The sequence below is a fragment of the Pongo pygmaeus genome, chromosome 6, assembly GCF_028885625.2.
Source record: "Pongo pygmaeus isolate AG05252 chromosome 6, NHGRI_mPonPyg2-v2.0_pri, whole genome shotgun sequence".
NCBI classification, from domain to species: domain Eukaryota; kingdom Metazoa; phylum Chordata; class Mammalia; order Primates; family Hominidae; genus Pongo; species Pongo pygmaeus.
This window is the reverse complement of record NC_072379.2, coordinates 129217171-129232414: the sequence shown is the minus strand read 5'-3', so window position 1 is coordinate 129232414 and position 15244 is coordinate 129217171.

Genomic DNA, 15244 nt, shown 5'->3' with positions numbered 1-15244 from the left:
GGTGCATCTTATAAAATCAATCCTGTTTTATAGTCAATGCAATATGATATTCATTTTTCATTTTTGGAAGTTCTATTTGATTCTTTTTTTCTGATTCAAGCCCAAATGACTTGAATTTCTTATCTATTGCGGGATCTGGCCAGCAGCCTGCAATGCAACGGGGCTCTCTCTTTGCTCCTAGGCAGATCGGCAGGTTGAGAAATAATAGACACACACAAGATAGTGAAAGCTGGGTCCAGGGGGGTCACCGCCTTCTGGTCCCACGGTGCCAACAATGCACTGGATATACCAGCATTTATTATTAAGTTTAGTGAGGGCGGGGGTAGGTTAGTGAGGGATTTAGGGTCATTTGATTATGAGGTGAGATAGTCACATGGGGATGAAGTAATTCTTTAACATAACAGTTGTATGTAGAAGTACAGTACATTTGTATGTAGAAGTACAGTATACAGAGATAAGAATTTACAACATAGTGTGTGCATCAGTAATTTCTAACAGAGCCTTAGGACAGAAACACAGTCTTTCCATAACCTATGATTAGCAAGATATTAATCAGCAGTAACACTTGCAACAAAAGCTGGTTACAAACAATCCATGGAAACAGGATGTGAAGCTAGACAACCAGTTAGACCAGAAATTCTCAGAAGGGAGTATGCCCTTAACCCTAAAGAAGCCTAGAAGAGCCACGGCAAGATGAGGGCGTTTATAGCCCTATCTTATCCATATGGACAGGTGCCCCCCATGCATCCGTTTATAGGCTTTCCACAAGGGTCGCATTTCATTCCCAGAGCTATGAACATCAGCTTTTCTGGGATAGGAATCTTGGTGATGTGAAACCTCCCTGACTGCACGTCCATTCATAGGCTCCCTGCAGGGGGAAGCACATCACACGCTGTTGGCTCGTTCTGGCAGTCCAGCCTGACATTGTCTTTACACAATCCTGCATGCAATTTTGTATTTACAATAATCAGGAGCGTTTCCTCTTTTATTCCATAGCAATAGTTTCAGGGGGTCTCCCTACACTTATCTATTTTAGAATTTCTTGATTATTTCTTTAAACGTATAAGACAGATATTTTATATTCTGTGTTAGATAATTACAATTCCTAGATGTTTTAAGTCTATTTCTGCTGCGTATTCTTTCCGCTGGTTCTCACTCATGGTGCATTTTCTCTCATGCCACGTATCTGTGAACCAATCATTTTCCTTGAATATTTGTCTGTGAGAATCCCTTGAGGCCTGGGTTGAAGGTGGTTTCTTCCAGAGAAGATTTGCATTTACTTCTGTAAGTTGCTGGGGACACTACCAACCTGAGACCACTCTAAATTAAATAGTTTAAGATTTTTTTTTTTTTTGGACTGCATAGTTAGCATAACCTTAAACCACAAACTCATGTCGGGGGCTTACTTGTGGTTATGAAATCTCAGGAAATATTTTCCCCAGCATCATCTAACACCAAAGTTTTAAGTCCTGGACAAGAATAGCATGTTATCTGCAAGTGGGTCGTCAGAGTTAAAGTGTCTTTAAGGTCCTGGAATTGTTGGGAGAAAGGAGAGATATTGATAATTTTTTAGATTTTGGTAAATATGCGTGTTCAAATAGCTAGAGCAACAACTAGAAGAATAGGCCCAGTGCACATAACTTTCAAACAGGTAGAAAGGGTAAAGATGAAAAGAGATGAAGGAGGAAACATAAACCAGAAAAAGATGAGGAAAAAAGGTTTACAAAAAGGAATTTTAAAAAGTAGAACATAAAAATACTCCAGAGCCTAGGAAAAAAAAAGTAGAACAATTTGAAAGGGCATAAAAAGAAGAAAGTTGCCTAAATATCGTTCCAATAATACTAAATGTAAATGGATTTAACGCTTCAATAAAGGACAAAAATGATCAATATGATTTATTTAGAATACTAGCTATATGGCCAGGCGTGGTGGCTCAGGCCTATAATCCCAGCACTTTGGGAAGCTGAGGTGGGTGGATCACCTGAGGTCAGAAGTTCAAGACCAGCCTGGCCAACATGGTGAAACCCCGTCTCTACTAAAAATACAAAAATTAGCTGATCATGGTGGTGGGAATCATCCCAGCTACTCGGGAGGCTGAGGTGGGAGAATTGCTTGAACCCAGGAGGCGGAGGTTGCAGTGAGCCAAGATCATGCCGTGGCACTCCAACCTGGGCGACAGAGCAAGACTGTCTCAAAAACAAAGAAAAAAATACTAGCTATATGGTTTCACAAGAGGCACTCTTAAAACATAAGAACAAAGAAAGACTCAAAGTCAAGGATGGAAAAAAGATATTCCAAGTAAATACTAGTAAAAGAAAGCTTATAGCCAGGTGCAGTGTCTCATGCCTGTAATCCCAACACTTTGGGAGGCCAAAGAGGGACGATCACTTGAGGACAGCAGTTCAAGACCAGCCCAGGCAACATAGGGAGACCCTGTCCCTATAAAAAAATAGAAATAAGTTAGCCAGGCATGGTGGCATGCACCTGTGGTCTCAGCTACTTGGGACACCCCTTCTTAAAAAAAAAAATCAGGAATAATTCTAACAAGCAATGTGCAATCCTCCCTGTTCTGAAGTAAGCAGATATATGCAAACCTGCCGCCAAAGTCTTAGGAAGCTGAGAGGTCCAAGAAAGAGGCCGACACATCTGTTTTTTAGAAAGAAACATTTAATAGGGACTTACAAGCAGAAGCCATGTCTGTGTCTCAGGTGTTGGTGAGACAAGCTGGTGGATTCCTGCACCACTACTTCCGAGACCCATGGCCCATATACCACAGGGACAGGATAACTCCGAAGGAATGTGTAGGACCGTTGAAGGGTGATAGCATCAAGGCTGTACCAACCCCAGGGCAGGATTCACAGCAAGCACATACTCCACTCAAGGAACAACAGACAAACTGGAAATCCCGAGGCCTTCCCCGATCGGGGGGCAACCGGAAGTCAACATGGCAGATTAGCATCCAAGATGGAGTTGCTTTGGCCTCCATACTTCCTGGAGACAACTATAAAACTATTGGAAAATGCTAACATTCCAAACGAATCTAACAGTATACTGTATTCTCAAATAAGAAAACTCAATGTCATCACGCCACTGTGCTCCAACCTGGGTGACAGAGTGAGACCCCATCTCTACAAAAAGTTAAAATTAGCCGGGTGTGATCGTGTGCGCCTATGGTCCCGGCTACTTGGGAGACTGAGGTGGGAGGATGGCCTGCACCTGGGAGGTAGAGGCTGCAGTGAGCTGTCATCGCACCACCGTACTCCAGCCTGGATGACAGAGTGAGACCCTGTCAAAAAAAAAAAAAAAAGAGAGAGAGGAACTCTTGCACATGCCACCAGAACATATGTACAAGATTGGCTGAATCAATGGAATACAAAGAGCAGAGAAAAGGAGTCAGCTACAGCACCATGCATCCACATGGTTGAACCTCAAAAAATGTAATGTTGAGCAAAAGAAGCCAAGTCAGAACGCACTGTGTTTCCATTTATATACATCCACAAAACAGTATATTGTTTAGGAATATGTCCATATGCGGTAATTATAAGGAAAAGAAAGAAAATTATTAGCATGATTACTGGTTTTGTCTAGAAAAGGAAAGGAAAGGGAGTACATTTGAGAGGCATGTGCAGGCTACTCGAATAATGTTACATTCTTGTTCTTAAGCTGAATGATAGGGTAAGGGTGTTAATTTAATTTAACTTTTTTTTTTTTTTAAATACAGAATCTCACTCCATCACTCAGGCTGGAGTGCAGTGGTGTGATCTTGGCTCACTGCAACCTCTGCCTCCCAAGTTCAAGCGATTCTCCTGCCTCAGCCTCCCAGTAGCTGGGATTACAGGCACCCACCACCACACCCGGCTAATTTTGTATTTTTAGTAGAGATGGGGTTTCACCATGTTGGCTAGGCTGGTCTTGAACTCTTGACCTCAAGTGATCTGCCTGCCTCGGCCTCCCAAAGTGCTAGGATTACAGGCGTGATCCACCGCCCCCGGCTGTTAATTTTATTTTTAACAGCCACTGAAGTTTTATACAGGATCTTGTACGTATGATATACTTCACAATAAAACATATTTTAAAGGAAATATGGGGAAGTTAATTTATTTTTATAGTGAGAATCAATCGAAAATGCCCAAAACTGAAAAATCAAGAAGTAGCAATGTAAGCACTTTACCTAGTCTTATGAATGTTGAGCATCAAGGCTAGAAGAACTCAATGTGGTTATTGCCAGAGAGCAAGACCTGGCAAGAAAGCAAAGAGCAGGACTCTGTTGCTTTTTATAACAAGTCTTGTAGAACTCTGACTCTTCATATGATGTGCTGTGTAACCCTTTAAATTAAAGAGAAGTTGTAAAAGTGGCATTTAATACCTAGAGTAGTCCAGCTTATAGAGATACCAAGCAGAATGGTGGTTGCCGATGGGCAAACGGGAAGTTATTTAATGAGGATATAGTTTCAGTTTAGGAAGAGGAAAAAGTCCTGGAGATGGATGGTGGTAATGGTTGCATAGCAGTGTAGATATACTTAATGCCACTGAACTCCACACTTAAAAACAAAATGGTACATTTTATGTTATGTATATTTTATCACATACACAAAATTAAGACTAAAAAAACCCAGCCAAACAGTAACATTTGAGCTGAGTTCGGTAAGGTAAGATGTGAAGGAGTTAACTCGACAAAGCGTGATGGGGAGATTGCAGGAAATCTGATTCTAGCCCTGAATCCCTTCCTCGTTAAAGATATTAATTCCCATATCTGGCTGGGGACCACCCTGGGGGTCTCCAGAGATCGAATGAGGTGCTCCAACATCCGCAAACAAAACTTCCAAACTAAATTATGTTTTAGTCTCCAAAAGCCCCCTTTGAGTGTTTTAGGAAAATAAATACATCGAGTGTAATCTTTTAAAAAAGAACAACAGGAGCATCATCGTTCCCTTTCTAAAAGGATTCTTTGATTATTGAGAGGATTTGCCACTGTTTCTTAAAATGAAAGCTCCCCTAGTGCACTCAAAATGTGATTTAATTAATCAAAAAAACAGGCTTATCCCACCTTTCAGAAATATGCCAAGCAGGTGCTTTCAGGAAATGGAATATTAAAAATCCAAGAAAACAATGAAAGGCCTAAAAGGTAGGTTAATGCCGCTCTGGATTAGAGGTTTGAAATTTACTTTCTCATGCAAAATCCCAGTCTGGGGCCACCCACCGCAGGGAACCCAAGCCTACTGACCACATCTCCCCAGTTTAGCTAATCATGCCTTGTGCCTCCATCACACACCATAGATTCTAATTCTTTACAGGCATCTGCAAACACAAAACAAAGTCTTCGTGGGCTGGGGCTGTGTCATATTCATTTGCACCATCCCAGGAACCCTTTGTATAGCCAGGCCACTGCCCAGGATCTATTTGTTGACTGATTTGTTGATTCACTCATTCCAATGACTTCCCAAATCTTAGGGGAACAAACCTTCACATCCAGGACCTTCACCCTTGCCTGCTCCGCTCAGCTGTGCCTCTGTCAGCCCAGAGCTCCTAAACCTTTGCTCTGAGCTGCTCCCCATGTTTTGTTACTGGACCTCACTCTCATGCCCCACAACCAGGGACCTACCTCCCCTGGCGTCATCCTCAAATGCAGGCCTCTAACACCAAGGTCTTGCCTCCCCCTCCCCCAGGACGTACATCCCTGCCCAGATGTAGGCCCAGCAGTTGAAGATAGACTCTTGGGCAACCCTCCACCACTTGGCTGCCTCCATCCGGGCACCCAGTTGGCCTCCTCTCAACTGTACTACACCCACCCCTTCCCCGCTAGCTGGGTGTCTGGATGGAGGCCAGACACCCCCCGACCAGCCACAGGGCAGCAAGAGCTATGGAATGGCAGGCCAGGACATGTCACTTGCCAAGCCTCAGAGATACTGGGAGGAAGTGGGCTGGGGCTGGGGGCTCCCTGGGTGGGTGTCTAATGCCTGGTCATCTGGGACCTAGCTAATGACCACCATGAGGTGCCCAAGAGCACAGGCTGAGGGCCTGCTCCCAGTGAGACAGTAGGTTGGTAGCCTACAGGCCAAGGAAGGGATGCAGCTGCAGCCAAGGCCAGCCCCTTGGGCCCGGAGAGCCACCTTTACAGCCCTGTGCAGAGCTTCCAAAGGCCTCACCATGTAGAGGAAATGTAAAGGTGACCCACACGCTTTCCCTGTCCAGGGACCACCAAATTTTTTCTGGAAAGGGCCAAAAAATAAATATTTTAGGCTTTGGGGTCCAGAAGGTAAGCTAGAGCAACTGTTCTCACTGAAGAATCTGTTTTATTCTTTAATTAAAAAAAAAAAAATTCATAGAGACAGGGTCTTGCTACGTTGCCCAGGCTGGTCTTGAACTCCTGGGCTCAAGCGATCTCCCACCTCAGCCTCCCAAAGTGCTGGGGTTACAGGCACGAGCCACTGTACCCAGCCTAAAGAGTCTTTTTACATTTAAAAATGTAAAAACCATTCTTAGCTTGAAGGCTATGGAGTCTAGATTTGATCTGTGGGCCATAGTTTGTCTATCCGGTCTACTTGAAGAGGCAGGCATTCATTTATGAGATTATTCAGATCTATTAGAGAGCTCAAGGTAAGTCAGAGTTGAGAATTAGAAGCATTTTCAATCAAATCCAGTGATTTCCAAAGTGAGACATTCATTCCTACCAGGGGGTAAAAGAAGAAACTATTAAGACTTATAAGCTATACTTTTATTCCATCCTTTCAATTTTAATTTTTATGTTTTATAAAATATATGAGTACAGTGGCATTTGTACAGAATTTATAAATATATAATTACATATGTTGGGTGTGACAAGCCAGATTTTTAAAAAATTATAGGAGTGCGGGATAAAAAAATCTGAAGAATTCTGCCTAGAGTTCTTACATCAATTTATTTTGTAAACTTGCACACTACCGTGCCTTTGTTTCTATAAATATCTCTTCTCTCACATAGTGCTGGATGGCAAAATCTGATTTTTAAAATTAAAATTTATTTAAATTCATGTTGATAGATGTTGCAGAATTTCACTGTCCTTGAAAGCTATGTATTATAGAGTGAAAGGCTATTTGCTAAGCACCACTATGAGCAAGATTCTGCCTCTGTAACCTCATGTCTGGTTGGGAAAAAGTGGGCAAAAGTTTTATCACTTTTTGATCAAAGTTCACTTTTTTTTTTTTTGAGATAGGGTTTCGCTCTTGTTGCCCAGGCTGGAGTGCAATGGCCCCATCCCAGCTCACCGCAATCTCCGCCTCCCGGGTTCAAGCAATTCTCCTGCCTCAGAGTCCAGAGTAGCTGGGATTACAGGCATGCACCACCACGCCTGGCTAATTTTGTATTTTTTAGTAGAGACGGAGTGTCTCCATGTTGGTCAGGCTGGTCTACGAACTCCAGACCTTAGGTGATCCCGCCCGCCTCAGCCTCCCAGTGTTGGGATTACAGGCATGAGCCACCACGCCTGGCCCAAAGTTCACTTTGAAATAACACTAGACTATTTCACATGTAGTGCAGGTACCTTATAACAAAGTATTCCCAATTTTTTTCTCCCGCCCCTTATGACATCGCTGAAATTTATTTCACTTATTCATATGTTATAATCACACAATACATTGCTATTATTGCTTTTAACAAATAATTATCTTTTAGATAAATTAAGAATAAGAAAAATAAGATATTTTATTTTACTTTCATTTATTCCTTCTTCCCTTTCTTTATGTAGATGTGAATTACTGATTTACTATTTTCCTACTCACTGAAATGCTTCTTTTAACATTTCTTGTAGAGCAGATATGCTGGTGGTGATGAATTCCCTCAGTATTTTCTGGTGATGAATTCCCTCAGTATTTGTCTGTCTGAGAAAATATTTATCCTTCACTCTTTTGTTTTGTTTTGTTTTTGAAGCAGAGTCTCGCTCTGTCATCCAGGCTGGGGTGCAGCGGTGCAGTGGCACGATCTCGGCTCACTGCAACCTCCACCTTCTGGGTTCAAGCGATTCTCCTGCCTCAGCCTCCTGAGTAGCTGGGATTACAGGCATGTACCACCCCGCCCAGCTAATTTTTGTATTTTTGGTAGAGATGGGGTTTCAGCATATTGGCCAGGCTGATCTCAAACTCCTGACCTCAGGTGATCCTCCTGCCTCGGCTTCCCAAAGTGCTGGGATTACAGGCGCGAGCCACTGCACCCAGCCGAGCCTTCACTCTTGAAGGATAATGTCACTGGGTATACAATTCTAGGTTGAAGAGTTTTTTTCTTTCACCACTTTAAATATTTCACCTCACTTTCTACTTGCTTGCATAGTTTCTGACAAGAAGTCTGCTGCGGTTTTTATTCTTGTTCTCTATAGGTAAAGTGTTCCCTCCGGCTCTTTCAAGACTTCGATTTTTTTTTTTCAGTTTGATTATGTTGTGCCTAGGTATAGTTTCTTGATATTTATCTTTTTGGTTTTCTCTGAACTTCCTAGATATATGTTTGGTATCTATTAATTCTGGAAAATCCTCAAGCATATTACTTCAAATATTTATTTGGCTCTGTTCTCTCTTCTCCTTCTGGCATTCCAATTACTTGTACATTACACCTTTTGAAACTGTCCTACAGTTCTTGAGTGTTCTCTTCTGGGTTTTTTCATCTTTTCTCTTTTGCATTTCAATATGAGAAGTGTTTGTTTTCCCCCTTCAATTTCACTGATTCTTTCCTTGGCTGTGTCCACTTCACCAATAATGAGCCCATCAAAGGCATTCTTTGTTTCTGTTATAGTGTTTCTGATTTATAACACTTTCCTTTGATTCTTTCTTAGAGTTTCCATCTTTCTGCTGCTTACATTACTCATCTGTCTTTTCCCTTAGAACAGTTAACACACTAATCATTGTTATTTTCTTTTTATTTATTTTACTTTTTTTCTAGAGACAGGGTCTCACTATGTTGCCCAGACTGGACTCAAACTCCTGGGCTCAAGCAATCTTCCTGCCTCAGCCTCCCAAGTAGCTGGAACTTAGGCATGAACTACCACACTCAGCTCTAATCATTGTTATTTTTAATTCCCTGTGTGATAATTCCAGAATCTATATCATGTTCAAGTTTGGTTTCTTTTCCTCTTCAGACAGCTTTTGCTTTGTTTTGTTTTGTTTCTCCAGAGACAAAGTCTTGTTCTGTTGCCCAGGCTGGAGCACAATGGCACTATCATAGCTCACTGCAGCCTCGAACTCTTGGGCTCAAGCGATCCTCCCCAGCAGCCGGCTGAGTAGCTGGGACTATAGGCATGTGCCACCACACCCAGCTACAGACAATGTTTTTGATTTTGGTTTTGGGTTTTGTTTTGTTTTGCCTTTTAACATACCTTGTAATTTTTTTTTGAAAGCTGGACATGATATATTGACTAATAGAAACTGAGGTAAATAGGCTTTCAGTGTGGGACTTTATATTAGTCTGGCTAGGAGTTGGGCCATGCTTAATGTTTTCTGTAGTTATTGGTGCCAGAGGCTTCCAATTCCTCAGGGGTCTTTGGTTTTGTCTCCCCAGTTGTCTTTTGGCTTCCCTAAGTATTCCTCCTCTGAGAAAGTCAGCATCTTCCAGTTCTTTCAGCTTTAATCCAGTTTCATTATACCTCTTGGTGTGGTGGTAAGATGTGGGAGGAGAAAAGTGTTCTATCATCTTATGATTATGAGATGAATAGGTCTCTGGGCTGTGACTTTCACAAGTGTTTCTTAGCTTTTTCCTCTCTCTCTAGGGTGAGATAGGAATATTAGAGGGGACTGGATTTGGATAATTTCCCTTCCGCCAAGTAGATAAGGCTCTGGTAAAGTCTTCTCCTAGCAGAGTAGGTCTTTGTTATGAAGAACACTCTGGGCATTTCAAAATGGTTACCTATCCTCCACCCTGCCAGAAACACCAGAGAATTTTTCTTGGTTCTTCATTATGAGAACCTGGTGGAGTTCCTAGAGGTAAGATCCACAAACATATTGGACGAGCCCCTAAGGCTACAGGCCCCCAGGAGTTTCTCACTCTCAAGCAGGTTCACACTCAGCCTCCAACTACATCAAAATTACCATGTAAGTGTTTTTACCAGCTTATGGCTTTAACAGCTTCGGCTCTCAGAAGGTTGGCCTGTCTCTCCAGATTTGGGGGTGGCAGGTACCTTGGGAGTTCAGTTCTCTGATTGGTCCAAGAAAAGTCATTAACTTTCAGCGTATTCAGCTTATTTCTTGTTGAAAGAGTTTCCAAGAGTTTCCAAGCTCTTTACATGTCAGCACTAAAGCCAGAAGTCCCCAAACCTTTTATAATAGGCAGTGAGCCTAACTGCCCTTTGCTCTAGAAGGAACATTACTTTTATTATAAGGGACAGTAAAGAAATCTGCCCTTCACTCCACAGGGAGATATTGTCTATCTTCCAAGGTTGTTTGTTATTCTAACATCCTTGAAAAGATCATCTGGAATAATCTAGACATGCAGAAATATAAAAGGCCCAAGGAGAACTGTCTCCCAATGGATGTATAAAACATTGGGAAAATGGTGCCGGAAATAAAGTTTAAAACTGTAGTCCGCAACCTTGGCAGTCCGTTAGCACCACCTGGACGGATTTTTATAAAACCAATGCCCAGAGATACAGTTTCCATTGGTCTGGGGTAAAGCTCCAAGCGTCAGTAGTTTTTAAAACCCCTGTGTGATTTTAATGTATAGCCAAGGTGGAGACCACCTGTCTAAAAGTTGCTGAGGTGAGATATAATTAATAACATATTTTTTAGCTCAGTGCTTCCCAAGCTTTGCTGTGCATGTGAATTACCTGGAATTATGTTCAATGCAGATTCTGATGCAATAAGGTCTGGAGGAGGGCCAGAGATTCCGTTTCTGACAAGCTCCCTGGTTTTGCCTGATATTGTCATTCTATTTGAGCAGCAGGGTTTTGGCTCACTGGAAACAGACTTCTCATTATAATCTGTGTCTACTGCTAGACTTGCATACTTAAGGCTTTATATAGATGTATACACATACATACAGATAGATAGATAGAGGTATAGATATGTTCAGGAATGTATCATGTAGGGAAGGAGAAGGTAGCCTGACTCTGGAAGATGATTCTTGCAATAAGAGTAAGGCCCACATGTACACATATGTAACAAACCTGCATGTTGTGCACATGTACCCTAGAACTTAAAGTATAATAAACAAACAAATAAATAAATAAATAAATAAATAAATAAATAAAGAGTAAGGCCTATCCTTTCCCGGGACCACAGAAATACCCTGGGCAATGAGATCATGAGAAAGTTGAGAGATGCTTCAGGATGTTGAAAACAAAGATTTAGAACACAGGGCCGTCAAGTCCTAAGCAACAACTTCCCTCTGAGCTTTACATTGCTCAAATATCGATGGTAGCTGTTGGGGAAGAGTATTTGGATCCAAGTATCAGAGAAATAAAAAGTAAAATCTTAGTATTGCTGGAGTAAAAGCCGTTTCCAGTATGAGCGGCCCAGAAGAGCATTGATCAATGTTGTTCCTATTTCTTGCATTAGGAGTAAGGGAAACATCTCTGGCCATCCTCCACCTGATCTCCTGATTTAATTTCCAAAGGTTATGATACAGTTGGCCTCCACGACCGCAGAGCTGGCGTCTGGGCTTTCCCATCTCTGCAGTACTGGCAGCAAGAGGGAAGGCCGCTTCAAGGGCCAGCACTGCTCATGAACAGGCCTTCCGTGGCCCAGCAAAATGTCCACTTTCCAGCTTGAATGAGTCTCTTTCTGGCTATATGTGTCCTTCATTTGTTTTCCAAAGTAAACAGAAGACTCCTAGATAGGAGTCAGGTTCCAGAGAGCCCATAAGGACATACAGAGACATGCCTGTTAAATACTGATTGTATTGGTGGCCCTGGCACAGGAGGGAGGGAGGAAGATCTAGTGCCTTCTTCTTTAATGTCTCTTTAACCAAGTTAATACCTGTCCACCTGCCAGCTGCCTCTGGAAGCATTTTAGAAATACCACTTCACAGTGAGGAAACAGGTTATCCTTTCCCACTGGGCCTGGTGTCTCTGAGTTTTCTAATACAGATTTGCTGAAATGGGAACAGAAGTTCTTTGCTTTTCCTGACCTCTGTGCTTCTCACATCCATCAGAAAGAACAATGCCACGGCGAGGTACTCAGAGCTGAGGGAGGAAGATTGCTGCAGCCAGTGAGCTAAGCGGAAAGAATATCCCGGGCTTCCTTGAGATCCTATGTGGACTTGGTCCCGCTGCAGATAGTCATTCAATACTTCTTTATGATGCACCATTGTATGCTTAGGTGCTGAGGATTCTAAATGAATAAAACCTTGGCTCTGCCCATGAAGGGCTTATAAGCCCAAAGCCGAGGTTAATGATAAAGCTAGGCTGAATTGCTTCAATACTCAAACAGAATACATCTATTTGCTTGTTGAGGGAAGTGGACATTTTGTCATCCAAGGATGTGAGAGGCTAAATAAAGATGGGATAGGTGGTTCTATGGGCTGTGAATCCCTATAAAAAGACATAAAGTCCCTTGGCCAGACGCAGTGGTTCACGCCTGTAATCCCAACACTTTGGGAGGCCAAAGCGGGCGGATCACGAGGTCAAGAGATCGAGACCATCCTGGCTAATATGGTGAAATCCCATCTCTACTAAAAATGCAAAAATTAGCCAGGCATGGTGGTGAGCACCTGTAGTCCCAGCTACTCAGGAGGCTGAGGCAGGAGAATCACTTGAATCCAGGAGGCAGAGTTTGCAGTGAACCGAAATCACGGCATTGCACTCCACCCTGGCAACAGAATGAGACTCCATCTCAAAAAAAAAAAAAAAAAAAAAGACATAAAGTCCCTAAAGGTTGGAAATAGAGTCTTCAGCCCATTCCAGATGTTTTGCATTAAAATATTAGCCATAACTCTCCCAATGGCAATCCTGAGCCCAGACCCATAGTGGGAGAGCCTATAGGAACAGCAGGATACCCCTCAACCGGCAAGGGAGAGCTGGCTTTTGCTCCCTAAATTCCCTCTCATGAGTGCACAATTGAAAATTAAAAGGTTTCAGGAGCCAGGCACAAAATACAAAAGTATGAGACCAGAAGGACTGCAAGAGCTATGTGTATTTTAAAGACATTCAAATTCAAAACCAAAGTCAGCAAAGCATCTCCTGCCCTCTTGCTACCTTAGCAACAATCTGTAGAGCCGCTCTTGACAATCTGCTTCGCCATTTCCATTGCCTTAAGTCTGGGCATATTCCTTTGCCTCTTCAGCACTTCAACTGCCTCAACAGTTAAATAAGGATTATAATACCCAGCCTGCATCTATCACCGGGTGATTGGGATAATTTAATTATCCAATAGCTATAAAGCACTTTAAAACTATAAATCACTACAAAGCTGTAAGCAATTTAACCAATATCAAGCCTTTCTTATCTCTGAATATTTAATTTATGCTCTGTCTCTCTTAGAACTTAGGGACGTACATTCCAATATATTTTCCAAACTTCCACTGATAATGTTGGTTGGAAAAAGTACTTTTTTCCTGTTGCCCTGACTTGTTGAGAGTATGGCTTCTGCAATTGTTACCCGGCTGCCCTGCAGCAAATCATATCAACAAATATTTACTAGCTGCTGAGCTAAGCCTTGTAGGAGATACAAAAAAGCATGAGATTCACTTTCTACACTACAGGAGAAAATTGCCCAGCTGAACCACAGAACCTGTGTATTCTAGAGGAGGAAAAACCGCCTGTGCTCTCTAGATGCCCCCAATATACCTGAAGCTTTACTTCAAATACAAGAAACAGCTGGTGTTCGTGATTTAAGGCTCAGTACAAATAGCAGTGAGAATTTATTTCACAAGCTGCCTGGGTTGGCAAAATTCCAGAATTCATCAAACAGAAAGATAAGGATGATGATGATAATGATAAAAATGATTCTGCATAGTCTTTCTATAGTAACATAAAAGAAGTGCAATCTACATAGGACATTCCAGAGTTGGAACAGGCCGTCAACATTACCCAACATTGATTTACAACAGGGCCTTCCCAAGACCTGTAAAACCCAGTGACCTTCTATGTTTGATGTGGTTGTGTTTGGAAGCTGGACCTATGAAGGTTTCAGGCAGTGATCCTTTGTCTTAATTTCATAAAGGAAACTCGATATCTATAGAACCTGGGAAAGCTCCCAGAGAAAAAATCCCAATATTTCCAAACCCAAATAATAATAAAAATTACTAAACATCCAGCTAGTGTTTTTCTGTGATCTGTTGAGATCTTTGTTATTACATTTCATGAACAATCTGAAGCAAATAAGTCTATCACTTTAGGGAAAATGCTGAAGACCTGATTTATAAATGAATTTCCACCACTCTGTGAGAATAATTCTTTTTTGTTTGCTTGCTTGTTTGTTTTTGAGACAGAGTCTCACTCTGTCACCCAGGCTGGAATGCAGTGGCGTGATCGTGGCTCACTGCAGCCTCAACCTCCTGGGCTCAAGCTGTCTTCCCATCTCAGCCTCTTAAGTAGCTAGGACTATAGGCACGTGCCACCACACCTGGCTAATGTTTGTATTTTTTTGTAGAAACGGGGTCTTGCCCTTTTGCTCAGGCTGGTCTCAAACTCCTGGGCTCAAGCAGACTGCCCACCTTGGCCTCCCCAAATGCTGGGCTTACAGGTGTGTGAACCACCAGGCCCAGCTGAGAATAATTCTTTTATTTGTTTACTATTTTTTTTTATTTCACTTTAAGTTTCAGGATACATGTGCAGAACGTTCAGGTTTGTTGCATAGGTAAACATGTGCCAGCTGAGAATAATTCTAACACATACCAAGAGCTTCTACAGCCAGGTAAATAACTGAATGCTTTAATAGTCTCTTAGTTAATTCTCTTGATAAGTCATTGCAGATACTATCATTATTCTTTTAAAGGTAAGAAACTGAGAAGCCCAGAGGTTATCTCATGGGCCAAAGTCATATGTGTCGGTGAAAAAGTTGGTCCATTGCATGGCTTTCCACCACCTGTGACCCAGAATACAGAAGTGGCTATGGTCTGCTCCCTGCCTCCAGGGGGTTACAGTCCAATGAAGGGCTCTGGTGTCAACTGCACAACAGCTAATCCCAAATATATCCCTCATTCTGTCAGCTACTTCACAAAGATCTTCTTTTGGGACCCAAGAGAATTGGGTACAACACCTGGAGGGGGCTCGGAGAAACCCATCCTCCCCATTACTGCAAAAAAGAGAACTCAAGATATTTTTCCCCATTATTGATAGATTATACTTTTT